The sequence below is a fragment of the Myodes glareolus genome, chromosome X (assembly GCF_982192425.1).
Source record: "Myodes glareolus chromosome X, mMyoGla1.1, whole genome shotgun sequence".
Taxonomy (NCBI): Eukaryota; Metazoa; Chordata; class Mammalia; order Rodentia; family Cricetidae; genus Myodes; species Myodes glareolus.
The window spans coordinates 90,372,422-90,391,404 of NC_142053.1; the positions used below are offsets into that span (position 1 = coordinate 90,372,422).

The 18,983-nt window shown below is 44.5% G+C and overlaps 1 pseudogene; it reads right to left on the reverse strand.

Annotated features, from left to right (window-relative positions):
• Nucleotides 1-10,723, reverse strand: part of LOC125410355 (keratin, type I cytoskeletal 18-like) — a 52,059-nt pseudogene extending 41,336 nt beyond the window's left edge.
• Nucleotides 10,724-18,983: the final 8,260 nt, after the last annotated feature.

Consider the following 18,983-nt stretch of genomic DNA (forward strand, 5'->3'; position numbering starts at 1 on the left):
GCGGGTAGATGTAACCAATAAATGAGTCCCCCTTGCCAAAAAACACCAGTAGGTGAAAATTGTGAGCTTGGGACGAGCCCCTAAATTCTAAGAGGAAACTCTGTCCCATGACTTATTTGCCCCTCCCTGTCTGGAGGCTTTTTCTTTTTAATCCTTTGCTCCTCTACCTTACCGGGCTGAGCTAGCTTAGTTGCTTTTAAAGCCTGCTTAACCCGGACTTTCTCTGTAAGCAAAGCATCCCTGATCAGTCTCCAAAGGGAGAACATGGCAATAGGCAGGACTTCAGGCCCCTCCTTTCTCAAAGTTTTTTGAAGATCCCCGCGAACCTGTTCCCACTCAGAAATATTGAGGGCTCCACTGGTGATGAACCAGGGACTCCACGTTTCTGTAGTTTTAAGAAAATCATCCAAAGTCTTAGTTTTTACAGCTGTTCCTTTTAACAACCTCGTTAACTCTGATTTACCCGGGGTATTCCCCATTTCTTAATTATCTCTTATCTCTTAATTATCTCAAGTATCTCTTATTTCTTAATTATATCTTAATCCCCAATACATCCTGGCCGGCTACAGGATGACCCAGTCCACTTTCCTCACCTTTTCGATCTCGGTGGGGACCTCCAATTACCGCGCCAGCACGGTCTGGAACCACGAGTCTCGGCGGAGGGTGTCCAGGTTGAATGAAATCCACAGAGCACGAGGTTGAGGTGAAACAGCAGCTCGTTTATTGTACTGCTGGGGCTAGCTTTTATACCATGGCACCAAATGGGGAAGGGGCTGCGAAGGGACTGTCACCTGACCCAAGGAGGAACTCTTACCTGACCCCAGTAGAGGTCAAGGACTGATCACATGCACTCCACCTTCACCTGTCCCCAGTAGGGACTGTCACCTGACCCCAGCAGGGATCAAGGAATAATCACGTGCACTCAAACTTCCTCATCCAACTCCAGGAGCAGAGGGAAGTTAAGGTTCTTTGCAGATAAGCACCTCAAATGGGGGCAGGGAGATATAACTCGGGGTAGCGATTCCCACACCCTGAAGGATCATCTCACCTTTAGGCAAGTTCAGCAGTCATTTCTCTATGGATCCTGCATGTCCAGTTCATCTAACAAACTCCATAAGAAGCCTCTTCAATGTTCATCTTCCTCTTGAAGTAGATTGGTGCTTCCAGGAGCAGATGTGTCTCACTGTCATGAAAAGTCCTAACTTCTTAAAACATTTTAAATGCCATATTCTGAAGGTCTCTGAAAGATTTGAAGAATACCCAACTAACTGAAATATATCTCTATATAATCTAGAAAATCTAACTAACATGACTACAATCTTGACAATTATAGATGACTATCTATTAAGCTATATTTTTTTAATTACACAATACATTTTCAAATAAGCTAGACACTCACAATACCCCAATCAAGAGCAGAAATATATATACACAGTATGACAAAATTGACCTTAAATTTCTATCAACAAACCAAGATCCATATCAATGCAAATCTCTATAGCATATCACCGTTTAAATGTAAAAGAGCATTTATAAACAATATTTGGGAATATGGGCATAGTTCTGTCCATACTACTTCCTGCTGTTTGGTGGCAGGTCTTTCATGGTGTATCCTGAGTCCTAGGTTCATCTTAGTCATAAGTTGGGTGAAGTATTTTCTTTATGGGGGTGTTCACAGCCACATTTCAGGGGGTCTTTTTCCATGAAAACATATTGGTCTAGAAGCAATCCACAGGTTCTCATCTTCTGTGAAAACAAAAGAAAAACCTCTTTTCCAAAGCACCATATCCTTAGACCCAAGATAACTTTACAATATACATGTTGGTTTAGCTTAGCAGCCCATACAATAAAATGTCTTTCTGTACTTAGCTTCTTCACAGTTAAAAAATTCAAAGAAAACACAATAATATACTTAATCCAAACTCTCTGTGAATTTTCCATCTTTGCATGTCTTATATTTTTACTTCTTTTAATCTATGACTATCTGTACTCTGTTTCTTTAAAGACTTTACCCTCTTTTAAAGCATTAACTTTATTTTATGACTCTCTATACTCTTTTTCTTCTCTCTTCCAAGCCTTGAAAAGGAATTCTAGACAAAAAATATTACAGAATTTAACACAGCTTCTTGCTGCTTGCTGGTAGCTTGCTGCAGCTCCTTTGGGAGAGGATTTTCCTGATTCAGACCTTTTCCTTCAGCAGTGCTATCCAGAGGGACGGTCACCTACAGATTTCTAACTGGTACCCTGACAAAAATGGCTATTCAGTACCTATTCCTACCCCTTTACTTGTGCTTTGATGTTTTTAGTAGAGTCCAGAAATAGAAAAACTATATTTCCAAGACTCCCTTGCAGCTGTGTAATTTACATTCCACCAATTAAATATGGCCATGTGAGGCAAATTCAGAACCTGTTTATTGAAGTGGGCAAAGAGTCATGGTAAGAAGCTTCCATGTGTAGGTACAGGTTGCAACAGGTCCTGAGTAATTCCAAAGCCAGTGGTTACAGCAGTTTCTTCCTTGTCCCCAGATTACATCTGCAGGCGGTAATGCTGGAACCAGATGACGACCGGGCACCTTCCTGATTTGCTTACACAACTCCTACCTGAGGGAGGAGAAGCTTTGCTCTTAGGAGTTGACATGTGTGTAGTGTATGCTGTATGCTAGGCCCAGATGGGCTGGCTTTTTCTCAACAGCCCTACCCAGCACAGGGATCATCCTCTCTTTCCCTGAGGCTTTTCACCTCGTCTATAGCTCTCTATTAGTTAGCTGAATTCCTGAGCTGAATTGCAGACTATGATTCTGTCTCACCTTCTTCTCAGAAGGCACCCGGGCTTTCCATGCAATCCCTGTAGCCCCTCTGTACTTCTGCAGATCTGACCATCCTTCTGCCTTTAAGCTTTATTTTTAGTTATGTGCATGCATGTAGTAGGGTAGGGGACTGGGATGTGCATGCGAGTGCATTTTGCCTGCAGAAGGCAGAAGTGTGGGATTCCCCAAGGACCTGGAGTTACAGGTGGTTGTGAGCAGCCTGATGTGGGTGCTGGGAATTGAACCCAGATTCTCTGGAGGAGCAGTATATGTGCTTACCGCTGAGCCTTTCTCCAGCCCTCTCCTTTATTTAGCTGGAGAATTTACTTCCCTAGAATTTACTTCCCCAGATGTCTCTGTATGTAGCTGTGACCTGCACACAGACACTAGAAATCCATCTTATGTCTACTTGCCAGCCTAGGTGCCATGGCACTTGGATATATGTGTATGTTCCTGAGGGGTGGGGTACCTTTGAAAATCCTCTATAAGGCCAAGCATGGTGGTGTATGCCTGGAGAAGCCCAGACAGGAGGATCACGGAGCTGAGGCTAACCTGGACTGCCCAGTGCCCAGTGATTTTTTTTTTTTTTTTTTTACAAAATCACTATTTTGTTTTTGTTTTTACAAGAAGGACGAGTCCTCATTAAGAATCCCCAGGAAAGCCCTACTTCGTGACGGGACAGAGGGGAGCGGTTGGAAAGCAGCCAGTTTCAAAGTCTGGCACCCAGATGGGTGTGCCTTCCAACTGCCTCCAAGCCACAGAGGGCACAGATGTGTGTAGAGCTGCTGGCCCAAGCTCTCCCAGCTCAGCATGAGACAACCGTCTGACTTCTTATTACCAGCCCTCACAGAAAGGCAAAGATGGCCGCAGCCAAGCATTTGCATGCTGTGAACTGTGCGAAACGAACTCTGCAATTTTCTCTTGGACTTTGAAAGCTGCTTAGGCAAGAATACCTCATCTCAAAAGAGGATGTGGGGTGAGAAGAGGAGGGGGACAAAAGGAGGAGACAAAGTCCTGTGGGAACACAACCACGAATCTCCCTTCCCGAGTGACTAACAGCAGTTAGTCTTTTGACCCTTGCCCTACAAACGTGTTGAACAAGTCTAAAACTGGACCAGGTTGTTTGTAGAAATGTCCTCAAGGCACGAGGTCCTCCAAGAGGCAGTGATACAAGCCAGAATCCCAGCATTCAGGAGGTGAAGGCAGGAGGAAAAAAAGTTCAAAAAAAGTTCTGTTATATAGTGAGTTCAGGTTCAAAGTAAGTTTAAGCCATATGAGATCCCGCCTCAACGAATACACAAACAGACCTGCAAACAAAACCTACATGTCAAGTGTGTGTGTGTGTGTGTGTGTGTGTATTACATACATAATTGATCAGCATACATATTGATGCTTGCCCTGTGCAGTGTGTGAGGAGCTTAGGATGCAACGTTACAGCAATAGGAGAAAGGTAGTCAGTCAGAGCAATTGCCTAGCATGTGTAAAGCTCCAGGTCCCATAACCATGACAGCACATTACAACAAAAAAGTTTCCGATCATTAAACATGTTTGAAAAACACAACTAAACAGAGTAAGTGCAAAATTGAAACAAAACTCTAGTGACAGTGGCACTATCCCTGTGTGACACCTTCTTTTCATTAAATTACTTTTCTTGATGAAACGGGCAAGGTTTTCTTCTCTCCTTTTGTCAATTTAAACTCTTAATGTTCAAAATATTAAGAATTATTATCATGAAAAAGTGTTACAGAATTTTGTCTATTGTCCACATGATTTTACTGGATTGGGTATTGGGGAATTCTTTCTTTGTGTGACAATAGCATCAAAGATTCTTTTAAATGTAAAGAATGGTTTTGGAAAGATGGCTCAATGGTTAAGAGCACTTGTTGCTATGGCAGAGGACCCGAGTTCAAGACCTAGCACTCACGTGGCAACTCACAGCTTTTTGTAAGTCCCGATTCAGGGAAGCTGATGCCCTCTTTTGACCTCTGCAGGCATCAGGCAGTCACGTGGCGCACAGATGCGCATGCAGGCAAAACACCCAGAGGTAGAAAATGAAAAGCTTAAAATGCAAAGGGATGTGAATTACAAATAGGGAAATTTTTATCAATAATACATTTTAAGATTTTACAAAAATTATCTGTACTACAGTGTTGGAAAGATAGCTCACAGTACTTCTAGAGGACTGAAGTTCTGTTCCCAGCATGCACCAGGAAGGCTTAATAACTTCCCATAATTCCTGCTCCAAGGAGATCTGAACCCTCTGACCTCTGCCACCTCTCATTCATGTGGATACATGTGGATTCCTCTGCATACACATAGTTAAAAATAAAATAAATCTTTAAAATATTGCTGCAGTCAGGCGGTAGTGGCACACACCTTTAATCCCAGCAGAAGCGGGTGGAAGCAAGCAGATTTCTGAGTTTGAGGTCATCCTGTTCTAGAGTGAGTTCCAAGACAGCCAGGGATACACAAAGAGACCCTGTCTCAAAAAAGCAAAAACAAGGCAAAAATCCTTTCAATTTTTGCTTTCATTACTGGGTTACATAGGGCCATTTTCAGGCAAGTAATATATTTTGAGCATTGTGCCCCCCACGCCCTGCTGTCTTCCCCCTTTTCTCCCTTTCCTCCTCCATTATTCTTTTGTTCCCCCACGCGTTTGCACTTCTACATTCATGTCGTCTGTACACGACTTTATGTATCCCCAAATGAGAGACGAGGACATCCTATGTAGCCCAGGCTGGCTTCTATCTCCCAAATGCTGGACTTACAGGCCTGGGTCACCCCATCTGGCTGCAATCTCTTTTTTAACTTTAAATCATAGATTCAAAATGAGAGGTGATGTCATTCACGGTTGACGGAATTTTAGAAATCGATGAAGGCATTAAAAAGAATGGAAAGATTTTAGCATTTAAAGTGTGAGGTCTCACATTAAAGTGTGACATCCCCCTGTGTTCTGAATGACCTCTAACTATCCTACTAAACCTTCATGCAGGTGACAATAAGCACCCAGTATTCTACCAACACAGGCACCATATCAATTGAAGGATGCTGGCACTTCCTTGGTTAGGGTTTTTCGAGAGTTGCTCAGCGCTCAGCATGTCAAGAAATCTCAGCAACATGGGCAGTGGTGTTTTTGTAACCAGATTTGCCACCGCGGGCCACCTGCATCAGTCCGCGTCTTTAGCTGTCACTTACAACATCTGAATACTTTATTATGTTTTCTGGTGTTGCCACGCCTGCGGGTTTGCACTGTGAAAGGCATGTGATTTTATTAGACATTTCTTTTATTTCTCCTTTCAGCTAAGCATTATACCATTTATTACAACTATGTGCAGAGGTATATGGTATCACCTGTACATGTCATTTCAGCCTAGTAGAGGAGGCTACTAACTGCATTGTAAGGAGATTGTCGGGTCTGAGACTGCTGTTCTAAATCACTAATCCTTAGCATATGATAATACCTTTCCCTGTCCCAAAGCACTTAGTCTGTCTGCCTACTATGTGGCACGAGAGTGATTAGCATGTTCACATGGCTTCAAGACTAAAAAGCTTGTTCAGCCCTGCCTTAGTCTCGACCATCTGTGGTCTACAATAACAATTTCATCCATTTTCTTGATAACAATGCTGACAGCTTGGTTGTTTGTTCTCTGGAATATTTTATGCCTTCTTAGAAAAGAACATAATCAAAAAGGCCAGTGAATCAAATCTTGAAGGGAACTTCACAATGAAGTGCATCCATGTTGCCTTGAGTTTAGAATTTTCCCCGGAGGAACTTGGAAGCAAAAGCATTAACAAGCACACCTATTTAGTCGTATGCTATACAACACACTGGCGATAAACACCTCAGTAGGGAAATAAGCAGTTAGCGAGAGGCGTACAGGAACAAGAAATAAATATATAGTTTGGGCTGGATTCAAACATGAACCTACAGATCATGTTGTCAACACAGTCAAAAAGAAAAAAAAAATGTGTCATCAGTGAGAAAGCCTGTAATAAACATGCAGCAAGGCTGACCTTTGGCAGGACTGCAAAGTAGCTGGTGTTTGTTTCTAGCACGTCCATCTTTCCCTGGTGGCCTTTTACCCCTCACAGCTGCAAGCCTGAGGCCCTCAGTCAACACGGAATTAGCAAGCACTTTCAAGATGAGAGGCAGAGATAGGAGAGTGGCCTAGAAGCTTGCAGGACAGCAAGCCTATAATACACAGCTTCAGAAATGAGAGTCTCCCTCCCAAACAAGTAGGAGATAATCGATTTCTGAAGAGTTTCCACACAAACATCATGGACAGACACACACACACACACACACACACACACACACACACACACACACGCACGCACACATGCACACTAGATAAAACAAAAACTCCAACATGAATTCTTGTTTGGGGAAACAAAGTTCTAAACCACTTGCCTTTCTCATTAATCAAAGCAAAAATCCCCAAGATTCATGAGAGGCCGCGGAGGGCAGTCGCTCTGGCAGCCAGCCTCATCACACGATTACTGACTATTCTGGGAGCCCTCCAGTTAATTCTGAGTTGCTAGAAGGCATGATCAGTCGGAACAATGAAAAGTCTGAGGTTATTTTTTAAATAACAAATTTAACTGAAAGTATATAATGAGGATTAAGTAATTAGCAAGATGGTTCTAGATTAACCTTGATAATATCTGTTCTAAGAGCTTATTTCAAAATCAGAAGAAGGATGCCAGCTGTGGCAGGGCATGCCTATAATCTTAGTCCCCACAAGGGCGAGGCAGGATGATTGCTGGGTGTTTGTGCTGAGTGTGGGCTACACGGGGAATCACAGGCCTCCCTAGGCTACATAGCAAGGTCCCACCACAAAAAGAATCAGAATGGTTGCATCTAAAGGCAAATGACCTTTAAACATTTTTCTTTTGAAACAGATTTAAAACATCGAGAAGTTGTACTAATTATTTATCTCTGTGTTATTTATGGCAAAATTCCTGACAAGCGCAACCCAAGGCAAGAAAGCTTTCTTTTGATTGGCAGAGCAAGGGGTACGGTCTACTGTGGCAGGAACAGGAGACGCCTGGTATGCTGCCTGTGCAGTGTCCACGGGGGCTAGAAGGGGGGCAGAATCCCTGGAGTGGGATTACAGGGCCTCCATGTGGGTGCTGGGGATCAAGCCTGGCTCCCATGAAAGAGCTCTTAACCACCAAACCAGCATTCTAGTCCCTTGTTTTATTTTTTTGTAATTCAGTCATGTGGTCCTTGAGCCTAAAGTTTCTTTTTACAGCAGCGTTTGACAAACTTTTCTTTCATGGAGGGTTTTAAATGGACTTTAGTTAGCTCAGGCCAAATAAACAGTGAAAGAATAAACTTAAAACACTTAAAACAGTGAAGAATAAGTTTATTCTGTGCAAACATGTTAATTGTGCAAACATGTTCATTGTTACTGGTTAGAGAGTAACATGTATAATTGTTACGGGCTGGATAGGCAGACTCTTTTTTTTTAATTTTTGATTTATAAGGTTTTTTTTTCACTTTGCATATCAGCCACAGTTCCCCTTCCCTCCCCTCCTCCCGCTGGGCAGACCCTTGATTAATACTGTCTCTGACCCTCCCAGGCTGACAGGAAATCCCTCGTGCATGCAGCAGCGTGGGCTTCTACTCCATCATGTCCGAAGTGCGAAGGCAGACCAGCTGATCTCCTCCCAAGGTCTAAGATGCCAAAAGTAGATTATATTATAGGTGCGCCCCTCACTCTGTATTAGAGGACTCAAAATAACCTACCTAGAGTTTTCCTTGAGAGTAAAGTTTTTACTTTAATAATTAGAGCTAGGAAGGGGGTAGAAAGTGTTTCAGTTTTTTGTTTTCCCCTTATGAATTTTTTTATGGGTAAATATTCACCAGGTAGATAAAGCCCAAAATACTCGTCAACTGACAGCCTCCTGGGGGAGAGCAAAGGTTAAAGAATTGAGAGCTGGTTACTGAAAGCAGCATATATGCAGTGAAGGCCGCGTTTGTCTCTGCCTCCACAGGTAACTAGGTTGTGTCTGTTGGGAACAAGAGTCATTCCCAGTTACTCTATTCAGTGCTACCAGAAGTGATAGCTGTCAGGGACGCTTATAATGGCGATTGTAACATGAAATGGGAGCATTCCTAGGGCTGACTCTTTCCATTCATGCTAATTTAGGTGGATGCACATTGTGGTCCATAGGTAACACTTTGGGGATCAGTGCGCTTTAATAGTCAGGCGCCTGAAATGAAGTTTTTCAAATGCAAATTACTCGCACAGTGAACTCCCTTTGGCTAAAGAGGTAGGAGCGCTTTCTGGACATTGCCCAACAAATTATAAATGCATCCTTTAAAATGCTTCAACTACAGTTTCTGGATGAAAACTCTCCAGCCTAAGACCCTCTGTGACCACTCCTCTAGCAGCTCCTCCAGAGAGCGGCAGCTCTGACAGGAGACTTGGGGCTTCACAGGTCCACAGGGAGGCCACTTCAGCTGCTCGACTGGGTCTCATTCCCTTTCTGTGACTCTGCTTTTCTGTTGTAGTGCATTTTCTGTCACGATGACCAGATCCCCAAGGCTAGGTAAAAGAAGAAGAATGGAAGTCTCATCTGCCTACAGTTCTGGAGGCTGGGAAGTCCGAGAACATGATGCTGGCATCTGTTCCGCATCTGGCGTGCTATCCGAAGACTATGGAAGGGGGAAGGACAAGTGGGTGCGTGTACCTGCAGAAGCAGCAAAACATGGAGGATAGCCTTGGTCCATAAGAGCTCACGCTCCAGGTCATTAATTTAGATCTTCCAAAACGAGAACTCATTCCCATAAGAATCAAGCCAGCCAGAGGGCCAAGCGGCAGATATGGACTCACACAAGCTACTTGGAGTAGTTTGCCCTGGGTGGCTAGGAAGAAGCTAAGGGCCAGCATTGGTGCCTTGTGGCACCTGGCATTTAGGCGTCCTTATGGTGAGCAAATGTATGAAGGGCTATGGGAGGGAGAAAGAGAGGCAGAGCGGATCACGTTCTGTGCGGAGAGACAAACCTATTGTTGGTTGTCTTTTACTCAATACTCTTCGCTCTTTAGGTCTTTTGGGAGACCTGCCACCCAACACCCAAATAAATCACACACGGAGGCTTATTATTACTTATAAATGCCCAGCCTTAGTATGGCTTATTTCTAGCTGGCTTTCCTTAAATTATCCTGTTTACCCTTTGCCTCTGGGCTTTTTCCTCTCCTTACTTCTGTGGATCTTACTTTCACTCTTACTGGCTGGCCGGCCGGCCGGCTGGCCGCTAGCATCCTCCTCTCCTTGGTCACTTGCTTCTCTTTTCCTCCTTCCAGATTTCTCTTTCTACTTACACTCTCTGCCTGTCAGCCCCACCTATCCTTTCTCTTGCCTCGCTTTGGCCCTTCAGCTCCTTCTTAGACCCTCAGGTGTTTTTAGACAGGCAAAGAATCACAGCCTCACAGAATTAAACAAATGCAGCCCAAACAAAAGCCACATATCTTTACATTGTTAAAGGAATGTTCCAGAACATAAACAAATGTAACACACCTTAAAAAAATGCTTCAACATAAATCTGTAGACAATAAGGTGGCGAGGACCAGGCTGATGTGGGAGCCCAATTGCCATCTGGGACCATTATGGTGTCTGGTCCTGGGCTGCTGCTGGGGACTGGGTCTAGGTCTGGGGGCCTGCCACCGTGGTCTGTGTTGATGTCCCAGGATACCTATTGCCACTGAGGATTGGGTGGCTGCTCAGGGTCTGTCCCCCCACCTAGGGACATTTTGGTGTCCAAGGGCCGCCCTGTAGCCAGGGTGATATCCATCAGCGTGACCTTTGCTGCTAACTGGAGCCATGGTGGCATCTGGACCCAGGATGCTGCTAAGGACCACGTCTAAGTCTGTCGTCCTACTGCAGTTGGGGTCTGTGTTGATGTCCATGGCCAATGTTATGACCAAGGGTCACATGGACGCCCTAGCTCTGGGTTGTCACCTATGGCCGTGTTGGTGACCAAGGGATGTTCCATGCCCAGGGCCATGCCAGTCTGAGTAGACTGTACCTTCATCTCTGTCCAGAGTGTCACCTAGGCCCAATATGCTGATAGTTACCAAGTCTGGGTCTGTGGTCCTACCACAACCAGGGTCTATGTCAATGTCAGTGGCTCCTGTTACCCCTGAAGGCTGTGTAGATGCCCAGGATATGGGCCAACACTGGAGGCCATATTGGTGCCCTAAGATCATCCTGCCACTGAGGCCATACAGATTGGGGTGGATAGCACAGCCTCCTCGGGCTATGGTGGTGTCTGAGTTCAGGCTATAGCCAGGGCCCATGTCTGGGTCCTTGGTCCTACTGCAGCCAGGGGCTGGGCTGATATCCACAGCTTCTGGTACCACTGAAGGCCAAGCAGATGTGAAAGATCTGGTATGCCACCTGGGGCCATGTTATTATCCAAGGGACATCTTGCTGCTGGGGCCATGCTGATCTGAGAGGCCTGCACAGTCACCCGGGGCCATGCTGACATCTGGGCCTGGTCTCTTGCTGAGAGCCATGTCTGGGTTCATAATCCTACTACAGCTAGCATCTTTGACCTAAGTTCCCACCAAAGGCCATAAAGATCCAGTTGCCACCTGTGACCATGTTGAGGTCTGAGGGACATGTAGCTGCTAGGGCCATGCCAAGCCCAGGCTGCTGCTGAGGGCCACGTCTGTGTCCATGGCCCCACCACAGCTAGGGTACATGAGATGTCCATGGCTCAGGTTGTTCATGTTACCACAGGGGCACCTGTGAACCATTGTTGAACCATGAGTTGAAGTATAGGGGCCTTGCTGAGCTGGCCTGGCACTCACTAGCCTGTGGAAAGTTACCCCCTCTTCACCAGAGAGCTGACCCCATTCCTTGTCAGCCCTGATATAACAGACCCCTATGACCCTAGCACGGGAAAGTTGGCCCCTTTCCTGATAGGAGAGTTGGCCCTCCCACACATGGGAAAGATATCCCCACCCCTCATGCTGGGTGTGGGAGAACTGACTCTGCCCTTCATCTGAGGGGAGTGGTCCTAGTGGCCCCAGCTGACCAACTCAGCAGCCACTCAGGTAAACATTGAGGACTTTGAGTTGGCATACCTCAACATCTACGACCTGCTGGAGTGTGTGAAGGGACTGATCCTGCAGAGCCATGGCTACATATGACTCGGGGCAACAGTGGAATGTCCAGGGAGTTTCTTGGGGGTCCAGAGTTGATGGTGTACCAGAGGCCAGAAGCCCTGAATATGACCAACAACACATTACACAACGAACATTCATGAAGAAAGGCGCTTGGACGAAAGGGTCTACTGCATGTTACTCAGCAGCTCCCAACGGCACTAAGATGAATGAAGATGGGGGAGCGAAGGGTTTCTTTGTTAATTGAAATTGATATCATTTGCATTTTTATTTTCTTCTTTTTTCTTCATTTCTTCTTTACCTTATTTTATTATTTGTTATTTATTGTTAATAAATAATATTATTTATTATTTTATTATTTGTCAGTTTTCCTTTGGGGGGACACTACAAGGGTGAGCAGTGGGCGTGGAGGAACTGGGAGGTGGATGGGATTGGGGTGAATGATATAAAATTCCCAAAGAATCCATAAAAAAGATCAACTTACCCCCTCTCAGCACTTGTTACACTGGGGACCACATCTCAGCATGAGTTTTGAAGCGGACAGGCCACAGCAAATCTATAGTACTCACTTGGCAAGAGGGCAGGAGTCTGGAAGAATATTCTAAATATAACTGAAGGCTGTATTTATGTGACCACTGTGGAATATATATAAATATAAGCACATACACACGCACGCACACACACACACACACACATTCCACAGCTTTAAAACTCATGCTGAATGTGGTCCCCAGTGTAGCAAGCGCTGAGAGGTGGCAGGTTGATATATACATATATATGTATATGTGGATCTATATGGAAGAACTAATGGAAACAATGTACAAGAGAGCCTGAGATACAGTTATAAATCAGTACCACCATGCATATGAAGCACGCATGGTAGATAAATTCAGAATTTATTCCAGAAAACTGAAAAGAATTTATCCTCTGGAGTATGGGGGATGTCATAGACTGAATAATGTCCCTTCTCCATCTTAATCTATTTTGTGTTGTTGTAATAAAATATGTGGGACTGGGTTAGGGTTTCTGTTGCTGTGAAGAGACACTATGACCACAGCAACTCTTTTAAAGGAAAACATTTAACTGGGGGGGTTTAGTCCATTGCCATCATGGCAGGGAGCATGGCAGCATGTAAGCAGACTGTTGTGGACTATCAGTTGAAGGTTATTACATTTGTTTGTGCTGTGGAACATTTGTTCAATGATGCAAAGATGCGTTGCATTCTTTTATGTTGTATTTGTTTAACTCTGTGAAACTGTGATACAGATTGGTCTAATAAAGAGCTGAATGGCCAATAGCTAGGCAGGAGGAGGGACAGGCAGGCCTGGTGGGCAGAGAGGATAAATAGAAGAATGAAAAGAGAGGGAGGAGTGAGAGAAGGAGAAGGAGAGGAGGACTCCAGGGGCCAGCCAGCCACACAGCAAGCCATGGAATAAGAAGTAAAGAAGATTATATAGAGTAGAAAAAGATAAAAGCCCAGAGGCAAAAGATAGATGGGATAATTAGTTAACAAAAGCTGGCTAGAAACGAGTCAAGCTAAGGCCAGACATGATAAAAGAAGAAGAAAGAGGAGGAGGAGGGGGAGGAGGAGGAGGAGGAGGAAGAAGAAGAAGAAGAAGAAGAAGAAGAAGAAGAAGAAGAAGAAGAAGAAGAAGAAGAAGAAGAAGAAGAAGAAGAAGAAGAAGAAGAAAAAGAAGAAGAAGAAGCAGCAGCAGCAGCAGCAGCAGCAGCAGCCTCCATATATATTTGGGATATGGACAGTAGACCCCCTAAAGACCAAAGAGACAACAGAGTAAAATAAACACCAACTACAAAAGACATGGTGCTGGAGAAGAAGCTGAGAGTTCTGTATCTGGATAGGCAGGCAGCAGGGAAAGAACTGGCTTGAGCACATGTGAGACCTCAAAGTCTGCCCCCACAGTGACACACTTCCTCCAACAAGGCCACACCTCCTAATAGTGCCCTCCCTATGGACCAAGTAGTCAAACACATGACTCTATGGGGGTCATACCTGTTCAAACCACCGCAGATGGGTATGTAAAAAGAATGGAAATGTATTCCATATAGTTCCTGGAGACTGAAAAGTTCAAAATTAAAGCTCTGGCATCTGGTTCCTGGTGAAAGCCTTTACATCAGTCCTCCACTGCTGTGGACCCGAGACAAGGCTGAAACATCATGACAGAGACAGCTGCTCACATCGTGGGATTGAGGCAGCAGAGAGCCCAAATGAGGTACCTGAGATGAGATCTAGTCCCTAAGACACCCCTCCAGTGGTCTGTATCTTCCATCCAGGGCTCACCTCCTGGTTTCCATGCTCTCCCAGCAATACAATCAAGTTAAGAATACATCTATCGATTGATCCACTGATGAAGGCAGTCTATGGTGGTGCCAATGATTGGGTTTATCAACCTAGGAACCAAGTCTTCAACATCTGAGTCTTTGAGAAGACAGTTCTTATGCAAGCTACAATAGCCTTCTTGCTGCATCCTCACACGATAGAAGGTGAAAGGGTTCAAAGAAACAGTGTTGATGTGGAAGAAGGATGGAAGAAAGGACATCCACTTCCCCTTTTATGATGGCATCATTAGTCCATTTACAAGACTGGAGGTAAGAACCCCCACGAGCCCATACTTTGCAATATCATTGTACCGAAGATTACGTTTCCAACCCATGATCTGGTGTGTAGAGTGTGTGTGGGGATATTCAGACCATAGCAATTCTCCCAGATATCCATTTTTTAATGCCACAAACCTGTAAATGTATTCTCTTAAGATGCTAGAAGCCAGGTGATGGTGGCACACACCTTTAATCCTGGCACTTGGAAGGCAGAAGCTGTTGGATCTCCATGAGTCCAAGGCCAGTCTGGTCTACAGAGTTCCAGAACAGCCAGGGCAGTTATACAGAGAAACCCTGTCTCGAATCCCCTCTCCCCCAAAAGATGATAAGCGATCTTGCAGATATTATTAAGTTGATGATCTTGAGATGGGAAGATTTTCCTGGACTATGTGGATGGATTGAAATCCCCTACAAGAGGGAGACAGGATAGTAAAGATGAGGGGACAGGTGACAGTGGAGGTAGCTGCTGGAGGGATGCAGGTCTGGAAGTCAAGAAGTCTGTAATTTGGGGGTTCTACTGCCTTCTTTACCAACATTTGATGGAGGAACTTCTATACATTTATAATAGATAGAAGTAAATCAGGTAAACCAGACTCTTTTTTTTGAGATAAGGTTTCTCCGTGTAACAGCCCTCGTTGTCCTGGAACTCACTTTGTAGACCAGGCTGACCTCAAACTCACAGAGATCTGCCTACTTCTCTGCCACCACCACCCAGCTCAGCTTGCTTATTTAAATTGCAAACCATGTACCAAGTTTCTGGCTGAAATTGTGTAGAATAAGTTAAACATAACTGCATTCTATTATTATCTGAGACTATTTCCTATGCATATTATGTAGAAAAAAAGTTTTAAAAGTAGAAACAAAAACAAAAAGAAGACTGCAGTCATGAAGGTGAACTCTCCCTGTGCTGGTTCGTTTTTTGTCGACTTGACACGAGCTAGAACCATCTGAGAGGAGATAATCTAAGCTGAGAAAAATGCCTCCATCAAATTGTCCTACAGCCAAGCCTGTGAGACACTTTCTTGGTTGAATAGTGATGCAGAAGTGTAGGCCCATATTTCTATATGGTGTGGCTGCCAGGCTCTGAAGCCATAGAGGCCCACCCGAGGTGGTTATGTAGACCAGCAGACAAGCTGTCTCTGCCAAACAAAGGTCAGGATGTTTGCTGCTACTTTCTTTGTGATTTGGAGGATACCTTATAGAGATGCTAATTCAAGCCTATGTGACAACTAGCATACTCAGCAGACAGGTAGATGCGGATGTGACAAAAGGCCATTCACCTGGTTACCTAGGAGACGGGTTTAATGTATTTTCCCACTCAATTTATGTGTTAGTATACAAGCTGTTTGGATAATAAACGGGGGGAGATCTTCAGTGGGAAGAAGCCTGAGATACCCTTTCCGTGATGACCGTGTAAGCTGTGTCTGATTATTCCTTGCACCTCCGTACCAGTACAGTTAGGGGAAATAGTTATCTGTGTGGGAGGCACACGGGCTCTAACACAGAAGGGCCTAGACCACTGTGGGTGACACCATCCTTGGGCAGGTGGTCCTGGGGTCTATAAGAAAGCAGGCTGGGCAAGCCAAAGGGAGCAGATTAGTAAGCAGCACTCCTCCATGGCTTTTGTGTCAGTTCCTGCCTTCAGGTTCCTGCCCTGTTTGAGGTCCTGCCCTGACGTCCTTCAGAGACAGAGGGTGGCCTGAGAATTGTAAGATGGAATCAACCCTTCTCTTCCCGGGTTGCTTTTGGTCGTTGTGTTTATCACAGCAATAGAAACCCTAACAAATCAGTCCCTGTTGGGCTCCAGCTTCAACGAAATTCACACATTCCGGAGTAGGGACATGAGGATTAGAATTTTTAAGCAAAAGGACCAGAGATATGAGAGAAATAATAGGCAGAAACACAGAACACCATTGAGAGGGAAATTCAATGACTACTGAACTGCCCACGATCATTTTTCAAACGCTTATTATACTTCACTACCAAAGGAAACTGGGGAGGCAGCAGACTTCACTAACATGGTATAAGGCATAGAGTTGAATTCTCTGACCTTTGGTCCAGGTGGAGCAGATCCACCTCTATACTCAAAATACTAATTAACCAGACCCTAGGTCAGGATCATTTGTTTGGAGCCACACCTGTTGTCAACAACTTTGAGAGCAAGAACAAGCGCAAACTCTCTGACCTTTAGTCAAGGTGGAACAGACTCACATCTGTGAGGCCCACAAGACCCCAGAGCTTCTAGAATGAATACCATCCTTTCTATTCCTTGATCTATTTTTAAGGTTTATTTTGCTTTTACTTAACAGCAATTGTGTGCATTATACGTATAGTATGATGTTTTGATATATGTATGCATCATGAAATGATCAAATCAGACATTTGACATTTTTTTCCAGTTAAAAGATTCAAAATCTTCTCTTTTAACTATTTTGACCTGCTACATTTTTGACCTGGGCTAGTTTACAACCTCTTTAGGGAAGCTGGTGGTCTCCCACTCCCAGGAGGTCACTATAGGGATGCCAAACACTTGAACAACAGAATGTGTTGCAGCCTAGAACTTCTGAATTCAAGTGATCCTTTTGCCTCAGTCTCCCAAGTAGCTGGGATTGCAGGCATGTACCACTATACCTGGCCCCTTTAATTCGTTTGAAATGTAAAATGCACTATTTTTAGCTATACCCGCTGTGCCATGCAGTAGAAGAGCAGAATATAGCTGCACTATGTAATTGACTCTTTGTACCAATTGACCATTTGCCCTTCGCTTGTTCATGATTCTAGGTCTTCTGACTTCCTAACTGTGAGACAATACATGTCTTGCTTTAAGCCACAACATTTGTGGTAATGTAGTACAACAGTTGTCAGAAACTAATGCAGGAAGAGTAAAGTGATTTCAACCCGATAGGCATGGCTTGGTGAAGCCTGGTGGATAAAGACTGGTAGATGTGCTTGAAGAGGCAGCCACCTTAAAAGACATTCCTGCTATCGGCTGGAAACAATCCTAGGCATGGAGACTCAGCGGTGAGCAAACGGGCGTGGGCTCTTCCAAAATGGAACTTATAGGCAGAGAGGAAGACCGGCATTAACTCCAAATTATCTTCCCTTGAAGGGCTTGATGTGTCAGCGAGGAGGAATGTATAGTGCTATGGAAGGAACTAGAAGGAGATTCCAAGGGTGAGTGGAGATTCCAAGGATGAGTATGGAATAGCTATTTTGTGGTTGAAGGTGGAAAGAGTATATTGGACAGAATGAGGATCATGGTCAAAGGCTGCAGGTGGGAAAAGACATTGCATTTAAAGGTATTAATGTGAATCTAGTATTGTTAGAGCAGAGAAAATAAGAGCTAGAGTTGTGCAAAGAGGGAGCGAAACACAGTGATTAGACCAAGCAAGGTCTCGGTGATTCCCTCAAGCCCTACATGCCAATGCATGGAAGTGGGAGTGTAGGAACCAGCACTGAAATGGCCAAATGAAGTCAGAGGGATAGTGGGGCTTGTCTAGTAGAGAGAAACAAGAAAGGGGCCACAGAGCGAGCTCCAAGGCACTTCTAGAAGCAGCAGAAGAGCAGCAACCACTCAAAGAAACCTGACTGTGACCAGAAGAGTATGAGAAAAAAGGGTGGACCTGAACTCAGAGGAGAGGAAGGCTTTTCATATGGAAGGGCTGATGACGAGGGCAGACGTCATAGGGCTCAAAAGTATCTCTTGGCCATACAATCAGTGGCAGCTTAGAAGAAATCTGCCATTTCTGGATAATAGGGGCCGTGAGGGTTCATTTGCACTGTCAAGGTAACCAAGTTTGAAATCACCTAGGAGATACAATTTGCGGCATATCTGTGAGGACATTTCCAGAGAAGTTGAAATGAGACCAGCTCTGAAACCGGGTGGCACTATCCCACAGCCTAGAGTCCAAGACTAAATAAAAAAGGAAAAATAAAGAAGAAAGAAGTTGGGTGCTAGCATTCGTTTATTCTTGCTTCTTGACTGTGGGAGCAGTGGTTCCAGCTGTGCTAAATTCCTGCCATACTGGGTTGATTGTATGCCCTCACACCTGTGCTGCTCAACCTACCTAACACTGTGACCCTTTGGTACAGTTCCTTGTGTTGTGGTGACCCCAACCATAAAGGTTTTTTTTTGTTGTAACTGTAATTTTGATAGTTATGAGTTGTAATGTAAATATCTATGTTTTCCTATGGTCTTGGTTGACCTCTGTGAAAAGGTCATTTGACCCCCAGGTTGAGAACCACTGCCTCAGACTGTGAGTCAAAATAAACCTTTCTTCCTTTATGTTGATTTTCTCAGGGACTGTCACAGCAGTGGGAAAAGTAAATACAACAGGAGCAAAACTACCAACTTCAGCACATCTGGCAGACACTAGCGAGGATGGTGTCTTCAGGAAAAGTCGCACAGCTGAGGAAGTGTGCA